Source organism: Elephas maximus, chromosome 16, assembly GCF_024166365.1.
Source record: "Elephas maximus indicus isolate mEleMax1 chromosome 16, mEleMax1 primary haplotype, whole genome shotgun sequence".
Classification (NCBI taxonomy): Eukaryota; Metazoa; Chordata; class Mammalia; order Proboscidea; family Elephantidae; genus Elephas; species Elephas maximus.
The window spans coordinates 20,565,809-20,580,425 of record NC_064834.1 but is presented as its reverse complement, the minus strand read 5'-3'; the positions used below and the strand labels follow the sequence as shown (position 1 = coordinate 20,580,425).

The 14,617-nt window shown below is 40.1% G+C and overlaps 1 protein-coding gene across 4 annotated transcripts in view; it reads right to left on the bottom strand.

Moving 5' to 3' along the window:
- The window catches only part of CTNNA3 (catenin alpha 3), a 1,852,175-nt gene that overhangs the window by 1,378,700 nt on the left and 458,858 nt on the right, over window positions 1-14,617 (bottom strand). The gene's annotated exons all lie outside the window — the stretch shown is intronic.

Genomic DNA, 14,617 nt, shown 5'->3' with positions numbered 1-14,617 from the left:
TTTCAGTGGAGTTTCCAGACTCAGAACGGCAAGGAAGAAAGACCTAGCAGTCTACTTCTGAAAAAAAATATCCACTGAAAACCTTATAAATAGCAGCAGAATGCTGTCTGATAAAGTGCCAGAAGATGAGCCCCTCAGGTTGGAAGGCACTCAAAATACGACTGTGGAAGAGCTCTCTCCTCAAAGTAGAGTCGACTGAAATGACTTGGATGGAGTCAAGCTTTCAGGACGTTCATTTGCTGATGTGGAATGACTCAAAATGAGAAGAAATAGCTGAAAACATGCATTAATAAGGGGAATCTGAAATGTAGGAAGTGTAAAAGTAGGAAAACTAGAAGTCATCAAAATTGAAATGGAATGCATAAACATCAATATCCTAGGCTTTCGCGAGGTAAAATGAACTGCTATTGGCCATTTTGAATCAATTATATGATCTACTATGCCAGGAATGACAAATAGAAAAGGAATGGCATCGCATTTATCATCAAAAAGAACATTTCAAGATCTATCCTGAAGTACAACCCTGTCAGCAATAGGATAATATCCATACACCTACAAGAATGGCCAGTTAATATGACTATTATTCAAATTTATGTACCAACCACTAAAGCCAAAGATGAGGAAATTGAACATTTTTACCAAACTCTGCAGTCTGAAATTGATCAAACATGAATCAGGATGCACTGATAATTACTGGTGATAGAAATGCAAAAGTTGAAAACAAAGAAGAAGAATAAGTAGTTAGAAAATATGCCCTTGGTAGTGGAAATGACCCTGGAGATCTCATGACAGAATTCTGTAAGACCAATGACATATTCATTACAAATAACTTTCTTTAAATAAAAAAACGGCGACTATACACATGGACTTCACCTGATGGAATACATAGGAATCAATTCAACTACACCTGTGGAAAGAGATGATGAAAAAGCTCAATATCATCAGTCAGAACAACGCCAGGGGCCAACTGCATAACAGACCATCAATTGCTCATGTGCAAGTTCAAGCTCAAGTTGAAGAAAATCAGAAAAAGCCCACAAGAGCCAAAATACAACCTTGAGTATATCCAATGTGAATTTAGAAACGGTCTCAAGAACAGACTCGATGCACTTAACAATGACCAAAGACAAGACGAGTTGTGGGATGACATCAAGAACAACATACATAAAGAAAGCAAGAGGTCATTAAAAAGACAGGAAAGAAAGAAAAGGCCAAAATGGAGTCAGAAAAGACTTTGAAAGTTGCTCTTGAATGTAAAGTAGCTAAAGCAAAAGGGAGAAATGATGAAGTAGAAGAGCTGAACAGACGATTTCAAAGGGAGCCTGAGAAAACAAAGTACACCATTACAATGAAAAGTGCAAATACCTGGAGATAGAAAGCTAAAAGGGAAGAAGACACTCAGCACTTCTCAAGCTGAAAGAACTGAAGAAAAAATTCAAACCTCGAGTTGAAGGATTCTATGGGGAAAATATTAGACGAGGTAGGAAGCATCAAAAGAAGATGAAAGGAACACACAGAATCATTGTACCAAAAGAACTGGTCGATGTTCAACCATTTCAGGAGACAGCATATGATCAAGAACCGATGGTGCTGAACGAAGAGGTGCAAGCTGCACTGGAGTCATTGGCAAAAAACAGGGCTCTGGGACTTGACAGAATATCAATTTAGATGTTTCAACAAATGAATGCAGGACTGGAGGCACTTACTCATCTATGCCAAGAAATTTGGAAAACAGCTACCTGGCCAGCCAACTGGAAGAGATCCATATTTGTGCCCACTCCAAAGAAAGGTGATCCAACAGAATGTGGAAGTTATTGAACAACGTCATTTGTATCACATGCAAGTAAATTTTGCTGAGGATATTTCCAAAACGGTTGCAGTAGTACATTGACAGGGAACTGCCAGAAATTTAAGCCAGATTCAGAAGAGGACCTGGAACAAGAGATATCATTGCTGATGTCAGATGGATCTTGGCTGAAAGCAGAGAATACCAGAAAGATGTTTACCTGTGTTTTATTGACTACGCAAAGGCATTCGACTGTGTGGATCATAACAAATTATGGATAACACCTCGAAGAATCGTAATTCCAGAACACTTAATTGTGCTCATGAAGAACCCATACTTAGAACAAGAGACAGTTGTTCGGGCAGAACAAGGAGTGGTTTAAAATCAGGAAAGGTGTGTGTCATGGTTGTATCGTTTGGCTACACTTATTCAATCTGTATACTGAGCAAATAATCCCAGAAGTTGGACTATATGAAGAACGTGGCATCAAGTTTGTAGGAAGTCTCATTAACAACCTGTGACATGCAGATGAAACAATCTTGCTTGCTGAAAGCAAAGAGAACGTGATGCACTTACTGAAGATCAAAGAATATAGCCTTCAATACGGATTGCCCCTCAATATAAAGAAAATAAAAATCCTTACAACTGGACTAGTAAGCAATATCATGATAAAAAAAAATGATACAAGGAGAAAATAATAAGTTCTCAAGTATTTCATTTTACTTGGATCCATAATCAATGCCCATGAAAGCAGCAGTCAAGAAATCAAATGACATTGGTTAAATCTGCTGCAAAAGACCTCTTTAAAGTGTTGAAAAACAAAGATGTCACTTTCAGGACTTAGCTGTGCCTGACCCAAGCCATGGTATTTTCACTTACTTCATATGCATGTGACAGCTGAACAATGAATAAGGAAGACCAAAGAAGAATTGCTGCCCTTGAATTATGGTGTTGGTGAAGAATACTGAATATACCATGGACTGCCAGAAGAATGAACAAGTCTATCTTGAAAGAAGTACAGCCAGAGTGCTCCTTGGAAACTAGTGAGACTTTGTCTCATGTACTTTGAACATGTTATCAGGAGGGACCAGTCCCCAGAGAAGGACATCATGCTTGGTAAGGTAGAGAGTAAGTGAAAAAGAGGAAGATCCTCAGCAAGATGGATTGACACAGTGGCTGCAGCAATGGTCTTATATATAGCAATGATTGTGAGGATGGCGCAGGACTGGCAGTTGTTCATTCTTTGTACACAGTGTCGCTCTAAGTCAGAACCCACTTGATGGCACCTAACAATAGCAAGAATTTTAAATTCAAATAGCCACTTCAACTAGTGACTACCATGTTGGACAATACAGCATTAGAAGTTGGTTTTCATTTTATTTCTCCGTGATGTAAGATTTTGCTGTGATATTACTTGGGTTTTGCTAGACAAACAGTAGTGATGACTTCCACATTTCAGTATAATATCAGCCTCACCCACAAGTGAATCTGGCTTTTCTGGTTCCCCTTACTTAGAAAACTTACCCTGCAAATTTAAACTGCCATTGATACCTACATCTCTACTAGGATCAGTTGATTGGTTGTGATTAAAAACACTTTCCCTAAAAGGTAGGTACATCTGGCAAAAAATGCTGGAGGAGGGTAGAATTTAAGCTGCCAGTCATTAAGGTCCTATTTCTTCAGGTCTTCTTCCCTGATGACTTGTTGGGAATAAATTAGTTAACGAAAAAGATAGAGGCTGCTCCAGAGCATATAAATCACAGTGTTGCAGGGAAGGAGGCAAGTGTAGGGTAGCTAGAACACAGAGTTACTGGGCACTGGTTGGGAAAAAGCAAACAGGTACCCTGAGAAAACAGAAGAATTCAGAAAGATGGAAAGGATTCTCAGAGACAACATTCATTTTTGCTTCATTGGTTACATAAAAACAAGTCCAAAAGTTGCTCAGAAAAATATGTTAAATCAGGAGCATTCCTTCATCTATCCTTTGATGCTTATAATCTTTTGGAGATTTTAACAGCAGGCCTTTTTCCCTCAGTGCTTTATCAATCTATTTTACATTTTTCATTCTAGTAAGGAACAAGGGCATGTGAAATAGCAGAGTGGAGAGGAGAAGGGAAGGGGGAGAGTAGAAGGAAGGAGGAGGGGGTGGGGAGGAGGGAGAGGAAGAGAGGAACAGGAGGCAAGAAAGAGTGAGAAAAGAGGGATAAAGATGGAAAAAGTCACAGAGAAGGAACGAGAAAGGAGAGGGAGAGGAATAGAAAATAAGAAAGTAAAAGAGAAGAAGCAGTTTGTTAAAAGCTCCTGTGTCAGGCACACTGGCAGTAATGAACTGATGTGCTGCTGTGTTTAATGATTCAAAAGAACATCTAGGTGATAAGGGGATGATTAGGAAGGCACCAGACAATTCAACAAAAAAAAAAAAAAAAATCCAGCTTTCATCACTACAGAAGACTTAAAAAGGCTACTGATTTTTATATTTTTATAAGATGCAGGTGTCTAACATGCCCCTTCCTGAAACTGACAATATTCTGGGAGCCTTGGCAAGTGGCATACAACATTAAAAATAAAATTAATGTTAAAAGAATGCATCATCTACATAACCAGACAATTTTTCTAGTAGATATTGATCTTAACAGCATGATATGCTATTAAAGGGCCTAAACGATAGTCTTTAAATTTAGCAATACGTAACACCTTGAAAGGCATTCAACTGTGTGGTCCATAACAACTTATGGACAACACTGCGAAGAATGGGAATTCCAGAATACTTAATTGTGCTCATGAGGAACCTGTACATAGGTCAAGGGGTACTCGTTTGAATAGAACAAGGCAATGCTGAGTGGGTTAAGTCAGGAAAGGTGTGTGTCATGGTTGTATCCTTTCACCATATTTATTCAGCCCCAGGAAAAGAGCCTGTGTCTTTAACCACCACAGCCTTTGACTGTACAAAGAGAAAAGACCCCAAGTTTCTGCTCTAAAATCAACAAGGCAGATCTTCCTGGGGGACCACTGGGAGTATGCCTGCACATCCCCCCACCCAGACATTGTCAGCTGCAAGGTTACTGTGAATTGCTACAGAAGTTCCATGCAGTGAAGTCTGCTCTCACAGTCAACACTCTGTCTGCCTCCCTGTGTACCCCACAGCTCAGGCCTCTGAAACCATCAGGATAGACCTCAAGAAGAGTCAGTGCTGGTCTATCTGCTCCCCTTTTTGGTTGATGCTAAGGACGACTGACTGAGGCTGCTGTGTGCTAGGAAGCAGACATGTTTAGTGGAGACTACATCCACAGCCAACATACTACAGGGGGGACCCTGATAGTAACAAGGCAAACCTCCCCAGGAGTCTGTCTAGAGTGTACCAACAACTCCCCGACCCAGACAACGTCCCATGCAGTGGAATCTGCTCCCGTAGTCACTACTATACCTGCCTGCCTGGGCACCCCATAGCTCTGGCATCTGAAACTAAAAGGACAGACCTCTCTGAGAGTCAGTTCAGGTCTGAGTGCCCCTCATTTTGGTCGGTGCTGAAGACTGCTGACTGAGGCGGCTGAGTGCTAGGAAGCAGGCATATTTACTGGAGGCTACACCCACAGCCAACATACTATAGGGAGGGCTCTGATAGCAACAAGGCAGAGCTCACAGGAGGTTCATTTGGAGTGTGACAACCCCTCCCCCACCTGGACACTGTCACCTGCAAGCCCATTGTGAATTGCTACAAAAGGGCCCTGCAATGGAGTCTGCTCCCATACTCAGCACTCTACCTGCCTCCCTGTCTACCCCATAGCTCAGGCCTCTGAAACCAACAGAGCAGACCTCTTTGGGGATAGATCTGGGTCTCTCTGCTCCCCTTTAGAGTCAGTACTGAGGACTGCTGACTGAGGCTGCTGTGTGCTAGGAATCAAGCATCTTGAGTGGAAGCTACATCCACAGCCAGCATACAGCAGGGCAGGTTCTGAATGCAACAAGGCAGACCTCACTGGGGATCTGTTTATACTGTGACTACCCTTCCCCTAACCAGTAATGGTTGGCTGCTGGGCTAATACAACTCCTACAGAAAGTTCCCTACAGTGGAGTCAAGAGGTGGAAACTGCTTCCCCTCTACCACAGGGCCACTGGGGCTCCGAAACCAACAACACAGATCTCTAAGAGATCCTTGTGGGGAGTGCCAGCCCCTCCTCCTCCTGAAACACAGAAAAGTCTGCCTGTGTTCCTCCTAAATAACAGCTCAGATATAACCAGCTCCCACAAAGCAGGTAAGGAAGCCTTGGGCAAAACCAGAGGGCAGCACCCTGCCCCAAAGGGGACTCACTGGGTGTGGATTTTTCTGACAAAAAACATGTTTACAGAAACGGAGTGGGAAGGGGTGTAGTAACCAGAAAGAGGGGATTGGCGCTCTGGTGGACACATTGGTTAGTGCATGATATTGCCCCTGAATGACGGAGCCCCAGTGGATAAATTGACCATGATATGTTCTCTGGTGTGTTTGGGAGAGGCTGAAAGTTGAAAGCCAAAATCTGGATCTCCTGAATCCTAATTAAACCAGGGAGGGAGAAGAAGTTATCACAGAGGGGAGGAAACAGCAAGCAAAGGCTGAAGGCTCTGCCCACCTAAGAGTTTCTTGCAGAAAGTAATACAGGCAGAAACACCAAACACTGGGGAAAACTGAGAAAGTTAATACACTCAAAAATTCCAATGCACCAACAAAGAATCACAATGGTCCATCCAAAGGAACGTAACAAAGGGAGTGAATGTACACTAGGGATGACCAATCTACAAATCAAAGAAGATCAAAGGGTCCCAAGCAGGATAAACCCAAAGAGATTTATACCAAGAGAAATCATAGTTACCACTAACCTGCTGCCATGGAGTCGATTCCGACTCATAGCGACCTTATAGGGCAGAGTAGAACTGCCCCATAGAGTTCCCAAGAAGCGCCTCTAAAAAATTAAAGATAAAGAGAGAATCCTGAAAGCAGTAAGACAGAAGCAAACAGTCACATACAAAGGATCTCCAATAAAATTAAGTGCCAATTTTTCCTCAGAAATATTGGAGGTCAGAAGGAAATGGAATGTCATATTTGAAGTGCTAAAAGAAAAAAAAAACTTTCAACCAAGAATACTATACCTAGCGAAACTATCCTTCAAGAATGAGTGTGAAATTAAAACATTCATAGACAATCAGAAGCTCAGAGACTTCATATTCACTAGTCTGGCCCTACAAAATTATAAATGAGAGTTCTGTAGATAGAAGGGAAAAGAAACTAGAAAGTAATTCAAAGCTATACACAAATAGAAAGATCTCTAATAAAGGAAAATGTATGGACAAGTATACCCAAACTAAAACCAAACCCACTGCCATCAAGTCAAATCCAACACATGGCAACCCTATGGCACAGAGTAGAACTACCCCATAGGGTTTCCAAGTCTGTAAATCTTTTATGGAAGCAGAATGCCACATCTTTCTCCCATGAAGTGGCTGGGGTTCAAACTGCCAAACCTTTGGTTAGCAGCCAAATGCTTTAACCACTGCACCACCAGGACTCCTTGGAAAAATATATGGGCTAGTAACAAAGTGTTCATGCTTGATAATCCTAAAAGTTTTGTCCTTAATATTTTCTAATAAGAAATATATAAAAACTAAGGATAAAATTGTTACAGGGCACATTAAAAAAAAGAAGTAAGCGAGAAATGGTATACACATAAAATTTCTTGTATGTTACTAAAGTTGGTACCAGCTTACCCTAGAATGTTATAAATACAAGCTGTTAAATGTAACATTCATAGTAATCACTAAGAAAATATATTTTTTAAAAAATACACAAAAGGAAAGGAAATGGAAACCAAAAAGTCTCACTACACTAAGCCAACAAAACAAAAAAGCAAAAAGAAATAAAAGACAAAGAAGGGAATATGGCACTAAAAACAGAAGCACTATGTCATCCCTCCACAGGAAAGACCCAAAAAACTAAGTAAAACAGAGACAAATGACAATCCTCGATCCCTAAGTGTTGAATGAAGAGATAAAGAATACTCAGCCAAGCACTGAATGGAATAAGAAACTGACAGAGAACAGAGAGCAAGGAGATAACGAAGCAAAGGTCCTCTATCAGTCAACACAGCATGGATGCACCATCTTGGATTCCTGTTGGAGATTGGCAGACAGGGAGTACGGGAAAGCAGCTTCATGGAGCTCCCAGCAGGATACAGAGCACCCAGTAAGCAGCAATGTACACTTTCCCACGCCCCATCCTTCTTCCCCCTGCTCAGCCTCCTCCACTTTCTAGCTAGCTGCAATCACTCAGCTGGCCAAGACTTGTGGGCTCCATGCAACTTGCATTCATCCTGTCAACATCAAAGAACTGTGGACAGGGAGTATGGGAAAGCAGCTTTATGGAGCTCCCAGCAGAAGACAGAGCACACGGTAATCAGTAATATGTGCTTTCCTACCCCCTACCCTCCTCCCTCTGCTCAGCCTCCGCAGCGTCCCACCAGCCACAGCCTCTTGGCTGGAAGGCACACCAGCTCTTGGCTCTGTGGTACTTGGATTCACCCCACCCATACTGGCCGGCTCCCTCGGTGCCATTTCTTTGTTGCTGGTGTTGCTTTTTTCTTCTCCTTTTGGTTTCTTCCCTGTCTCTCACCTCCTCTCCCTCTTTCCTGTCAAACACCTGGCTCTGTGTGCCATCTTTGCTTCTACTTAAAAAGCTGTGAAGCACCACTCAGCTGGAGAACTGCTTCCCTGGTCCATGCCACCATGCTGGTGGAATCCCCTGGGCCTTTTTTGTTGTTGTTTGGTTTGGGTTTGGGTTTGTTTGTTTTCTTTTTCTTTTCCTGGCTTGAAATCCCCTTGGGATCCCTGGGCTATACTGTGCACCTTGAGAGCTACTTCCCCTGTCTGCGCAATGGCACTGATGGGATCCCTGGGGGCTTTTCTTTTCTTTTTTTTTTTTTTTTGGTCTTTTAATATCTATTTATTTTCCTTTTTCATTTTTGCCTCTTTGTTTTTCTACATTTCTCGGTTTCTTGTTCCTCCACTCCAACAGCAAGCTCTCTTAGCACTCTTTTTTGTTTGTTTGCTTGCTTGTTTTTTGGCTCCTGTTTCTCTCTCCTCTCTCTCTTGTTTTTCATACCCATCTTAGTTCCACACACCACAACCTCGCCACTCCTCCCTGCCTACCTGCAGCGTGCACTGAACATCATACCCTCAAGCAGCACAGGCACGGCCTACCAGAATCTGCTCTGCACTTTCGGCTCAAGTACATGCCCCAAACAACCCATTCCAGCCCTATCAGCCCACGTTCGTGTCACAAACACCCATCCCAGCCCATCCTCTTCAGCTGGACCTGCCCTGCTGCACCATAGCTGAGCAACTGGCCCTGCCTATCGGACAAGAAGGTGAAAAGTATCATGCCCACAGACAAGCAAAAAACAAAGAATGCACAGCCCGCCTGCTCAGACATAACCAAATAAAACAAAAAAGCAGGATGAAACAAATCTACAATCAATAAATAAAGAAAATAACTACTGAAGGTTCCAAAGAAAACAGACAATATCAAAACATATATATATATATAAAAAAAAGAACAGGAATGGTTCCAGTAGGCATCCAAAATAAAAACCCAGATGACTTTCCAGTAGAAGAAAAGGCACTAGAACTACCTGAAAGGGAATTCAAATCTCTAATATTCAGAGCTATCTAAGAGTTAAAGCAAAAAGCAGACAAAAATGAGGAAAAAATAGACAAGTTCATGGAAAAGGCAGGCAAATTCACGGAACATACAGTCAAAAAATGGAAGAATTCAGGAAAATAACACAGGAACAAAATGTCAAAATAAATTCACAACTAGAAATCATACAAAAACAATCATTAGAAAAACAAAAGACAAATAACAAGATTTCAGAAATGGGCAGTGTCATGTAAGGGCTGAGGAATAGGTTTGAAACAATGGAAGACAGGATCAGCAAAATTGAAGGCAAACACTTAGATACAACTTTGACAGAAAATCACGGAAAAAATGAAGAAATCTTGAGAATTATGTGGGATACAATCAAAAGCAAATATTTGCAAGTGATCAGAGTTCCAGAACGGGGGAGGTGGGGGGAGATGGAAAACACAGAGAGGATCACTACAGAATTGCTGACACAAAACTTCCCTAATACAATGAAAGATGATAAGCTAACCATCCAAGAAGCTCAAGGAACCCCATAAAGGATAGACCCCAAAAGAAAATCACCAGGGCATATTATAATCACACTTGCAAAAACCAAAGACAAAGAACCCTGAGAGCAGCTCAAGAGAAATGAAAAGTCACATGCCAAATATCAATGGCATTCTTTAAAGAGATAAAAAAATAAAACTAATTATTAACTTTATATGGAAAGGGAAGAAGGCCCAGATAAGTAAAGCACTGTTGAAGAAGAAGAATAAACTAGAAGGACTCACACTACCTGATCTGAGAACCTACTATACAACTGTCGTAGCCAAAACAGCCTGGTACTTGTAAAATGACAGATATATTGACCAATGGAACAGAATTGAGAACCCAGATATAAATCCATCCACCTACGGCCACCGGATCTCCAACAGGGACGCAAAGTCCATCAAATGAGGGAAAGACAGCCTTTTAAACAAATGATGCTGGCAAAACTGGAAGTCCATCTGCAAAAAAACCAAACAGGAACCATACCTCACACCATACACAAGAACTAATTCAAAACGAATCCAAGACCTAAATATAAAGCCAAAAACTATAAAGTTCATAGAAGAAAAAATAGGATCAACACTAGAAGCCCTAATACACAGCATTAACAAGATACAAACCATAACCAACAATACACTAACTTCAGAAGATAAGCTAGATAGCTGGGCTTTTCTAAAAATTAAACACTATGCTCGTCAAAAGTCTTCACCAAAAGAGCAAAGAGAACCTATAGAGTGAAAAAAAATTTTCTGGCTATTACAAATCAGACAAAGGTCTAATCTCTAAAATCTACAGGAAAATGCAGCACCTCTACAACAAAAAGACAAATGATCCAATTAAAAAATGGGCAAAGGAAATGAACAGACACTTCACCAAAAAAAAGAAAAATTTCGAGCGGCCCACAGACACACAAGGAAATGCTCCCAATCACTAGCCATTAGAGAAATGCAAATCAAAACCACAACAAGATACCATCTCACCCCGGCATTATTGGTATGATCAAAAAAACAGGAAATAACAAATGCTGGAGAGGCTGCGGGGAGATCGGAATGCTTATGCACTGCTGGTGGGAATATAAAATGATGCAACCATTTTAGACAATGATATGGCGCTTCCTCAGAAAGCTAGAAATGGAAATACCATTTGACTGAGCAATCCCATTTTTAGAAATATATCCTACAGAAATAAAAGTCATCACTGGAATAGACATACGTACACCCATGTTCACTGCAGCACTGTTTACAATAACGAAAAGATGGAAACAACCTAGGTGCCCATCAACAGATGAATGGACGAACTATGGTATATACACACCACACAATGGAGTATTATGCAACGATAAACAACAATGATGAAACTGTGAGGCATTTTATAACGCGGATGAATCTGGAGGGCTTTATGCTGAGTGAAATAAGTCAATCACAAAAGGACAAATATTGTATAAGACCACTACTGTAAAAACTCTTAAGAAGGTTTACACACAAAAAGAAACAATCTTTGATGGTTATGAGGCAGGGAAGAGGTAGGGATGGAAAAACACTAAATGGACAATATATAACTGGTAACTTTGGTGAAGGGAAAGACAGTACACAATATTTGGAAAACCAGCACAACTTGTACAAGGCAAGGTCATGGAAGCTCCATAGACACAACCAAACTCACTGAGGGACTGAATTGCTGGGCTGAGGGCTGTGGGGACCATGGCCTCAAGGAACACCTTGGCATAATATAGTTTATAAAGAAAATGTTCTACATTCTACTTTGGTTAAGCAGCATCTGGGGTCTTAAAAGCCTGTGAGCAGCCATCTAAGATACCCCACTGGTCTCACCCCTTTGGGAGCAAGGGAGAATGAAGAAAACTAAAGATACAAGGGAAAGATTAGTCCAAAGGACTAATGGACCACAACCACCATGGCTTCCACCATACTGAGTCCAGTACAACTAGATGGTGAGCAGCCACCATCACTGACTGCTGTGGCAGGGATCACAATACAGGGTCCCGGACAGAGTGGGAGAAAAATGTAAAAGAAAATTCTAACTCACAAAAAAGGGCCTGACAGAGGCTGGTGAAACTCTAAGAGTATGGCCCTAGGACATCTTTTACCTCAGTAATAAACTCACTTCCAAGTTCACCCAAAGATTAGACAGGCCCATAAAACAAAACGAGACTAAAGGGGCACACAAGCCCAGGGGCAAGGACTAGAAGGCAGGAGGAGACAGGAAAGTTGGTAATATGGAACCTATCATCGAGAAGGGAGAATGTTGACATGCTGTGGGGTTGTTAACCAGTGTCATAAAACAATATGTGTACTAACTGTTTAATGAGAAACTAGTTCTGTAAACCTTCATCCGATGTGCAACTAAAAAAAAAGACAAAGAAGGCTTAAGACACACAAAAAACAAATAAAATGGCAGAAGTCATTTCTTATCAGTAATTACAGTGAATGTAAATGGACGAAATGCTCCAATCAAAAGGCAGAGAGTGGAAAAATGGATAAAAAAAAGTAAGATCCAACTATATGCTGTTTACAAGAGATACATGTCAAATCCAAAGCACAAATATGTTGAAAGTGATAAAGGATGGAAACAATATTCCATGAAAATACTAACCAAAAGAAAGCTGGGGTGGCAACCTTAATATCAGGCCAAGTAGACTTCAAGACAAAATCTATTAGAAGAGACAAAGATGGACATCAAGTAGTGATAAAAGGGTCAATTAATCAAGAAAATTTAATGATCATAAATATATATGCACCCAACACTGGGGCACCTAAATATATAAAGCAAACACTGATAGAAACTGAAGGAAAAAATAGATAATTCTATAATAATAGTTGGTGACTTCAATACACCACTTTCAATACTGGACAGAACATTTAGAAAATAAGATCAACAAGGAAACAGAGAGCCTAAATGTAAATACGATATAAACCAACTAGAATTAACTAACATATATAGGACACTCCACCCAACAATAGAGCACAGTATACATTCTACTCCAGTGTACATGGATTATTCTTCAGGACAGACCACATATTAGGTAACAAAGCAAGTCTTGATAAATTTAAAAAGACTGAAATCATACAAAGTATTTACTCTGACAACAACGGAGTGAAACTAGAAATCATTAACAGAAAAAAACCTGGAAAAAACACAAACATATGGACATTAAACTACACACTAGTGAACTAAGCCTAAAACTACCAGAAGAAACGAAATAACAAAGATCAGAGCAGAAATAAATAAAACAGACTCACAACAAAGCGGATCAGTAAAACCAGACATTGGTTCTTTGAGAAGATCAATAAAATTGACAAACCTTTAGCTAGACTGACAAAGAAAGGATGCACATAACCAAAATAAGAAATGAAAAAGGGGACGCTACAACCAACCTGATAGAAATAAGGGGAATGACAGATTATTGTGAAAAAATGTGTAGCAACAAACTAGATAATCTAAATGAATTGACAGATTCTTAGAAGCACATCACCTACCCAAACTGACTCAAGAGGAAGTGGAAAGTCTCAACAGAACCACAACAAGCAAAGAGATTGAATCAGTGATGAAAACTTCCCAACAAAAAGAAAAAAGTCCAGGACCAGATGGCTGCACTAGGAAATTCTACCAAATATTTACAGAAGAATTGACACCAATACTGTTTAAACTCTTCAAAAGATAGAAAAAATAAGGGATATTCCCTAATTCATTCTATAAAGCAAACAAAACCCTGGCACAAAAACCAGACAAAAACACAACAAGGAAAACAAAACAGGCCAATATCTCTCATGAATATAGATGCAAAACTCCTCAACAAAATACAAGTGAAAAAGAATCAAACAGCATATTCAAAGTATCATATACCATGATCAAGTGGATTTATTCCAGGAATGCAGGGATGGTTCAACATTAGAAAATTAATCAATATAATACACCACATCAATAGAACAAAGGAAAAGAACTACATAATCATCTCTATCAATGCAGAAAAACCATTTGATGAAATTCAACACCTCTTCTTAATGAAAACCCTAAAGAAGATATGAAATAGAAGGGAAATCCCTCAAGATGATTTTTAGGGTATTATGAAAAGCCAACACTCAACGTTATACTCAATGGAGAAAGACTGAGAGCATTCCTCTTGAAACTGGAAAAAAACTGGTGCCCAATATCACCACTTCTATTCAATACTGTATTAGAAATCCTAGCTAGAGCAATAACACAAGAAAAACAAATAAAAGGTATCCGGATTGGAAAAGAAGTAAAATTATCTCTATTTGTGGATGATGTGATCCTATATATACAAAATTCCAGAGAGTCCATGAAAGAATTTCTAGAGCTAATAGGGGAATTTAGCAAAGTTGCAGGGTACAAAGTCAACAAACAAAAACCATCTGGGTTTCTCTACATCAGCAATGAGAAATCTGAAAGCAAAATTAGGAAAATAATGAAATTCACAATAGCATCTAAGTGAGTAAAATACCTGTGAATAAATCTAACCAGGGACATGAAGGACTTACACAATAAAAACTATAAAACACTGCTGAAAGTGAGCAAATATGGAATAAATCACTACAATACCTTAGAGATGGCTCAGAGACAGCAGTCGATATCAAACCACATAAAGAAGCAGA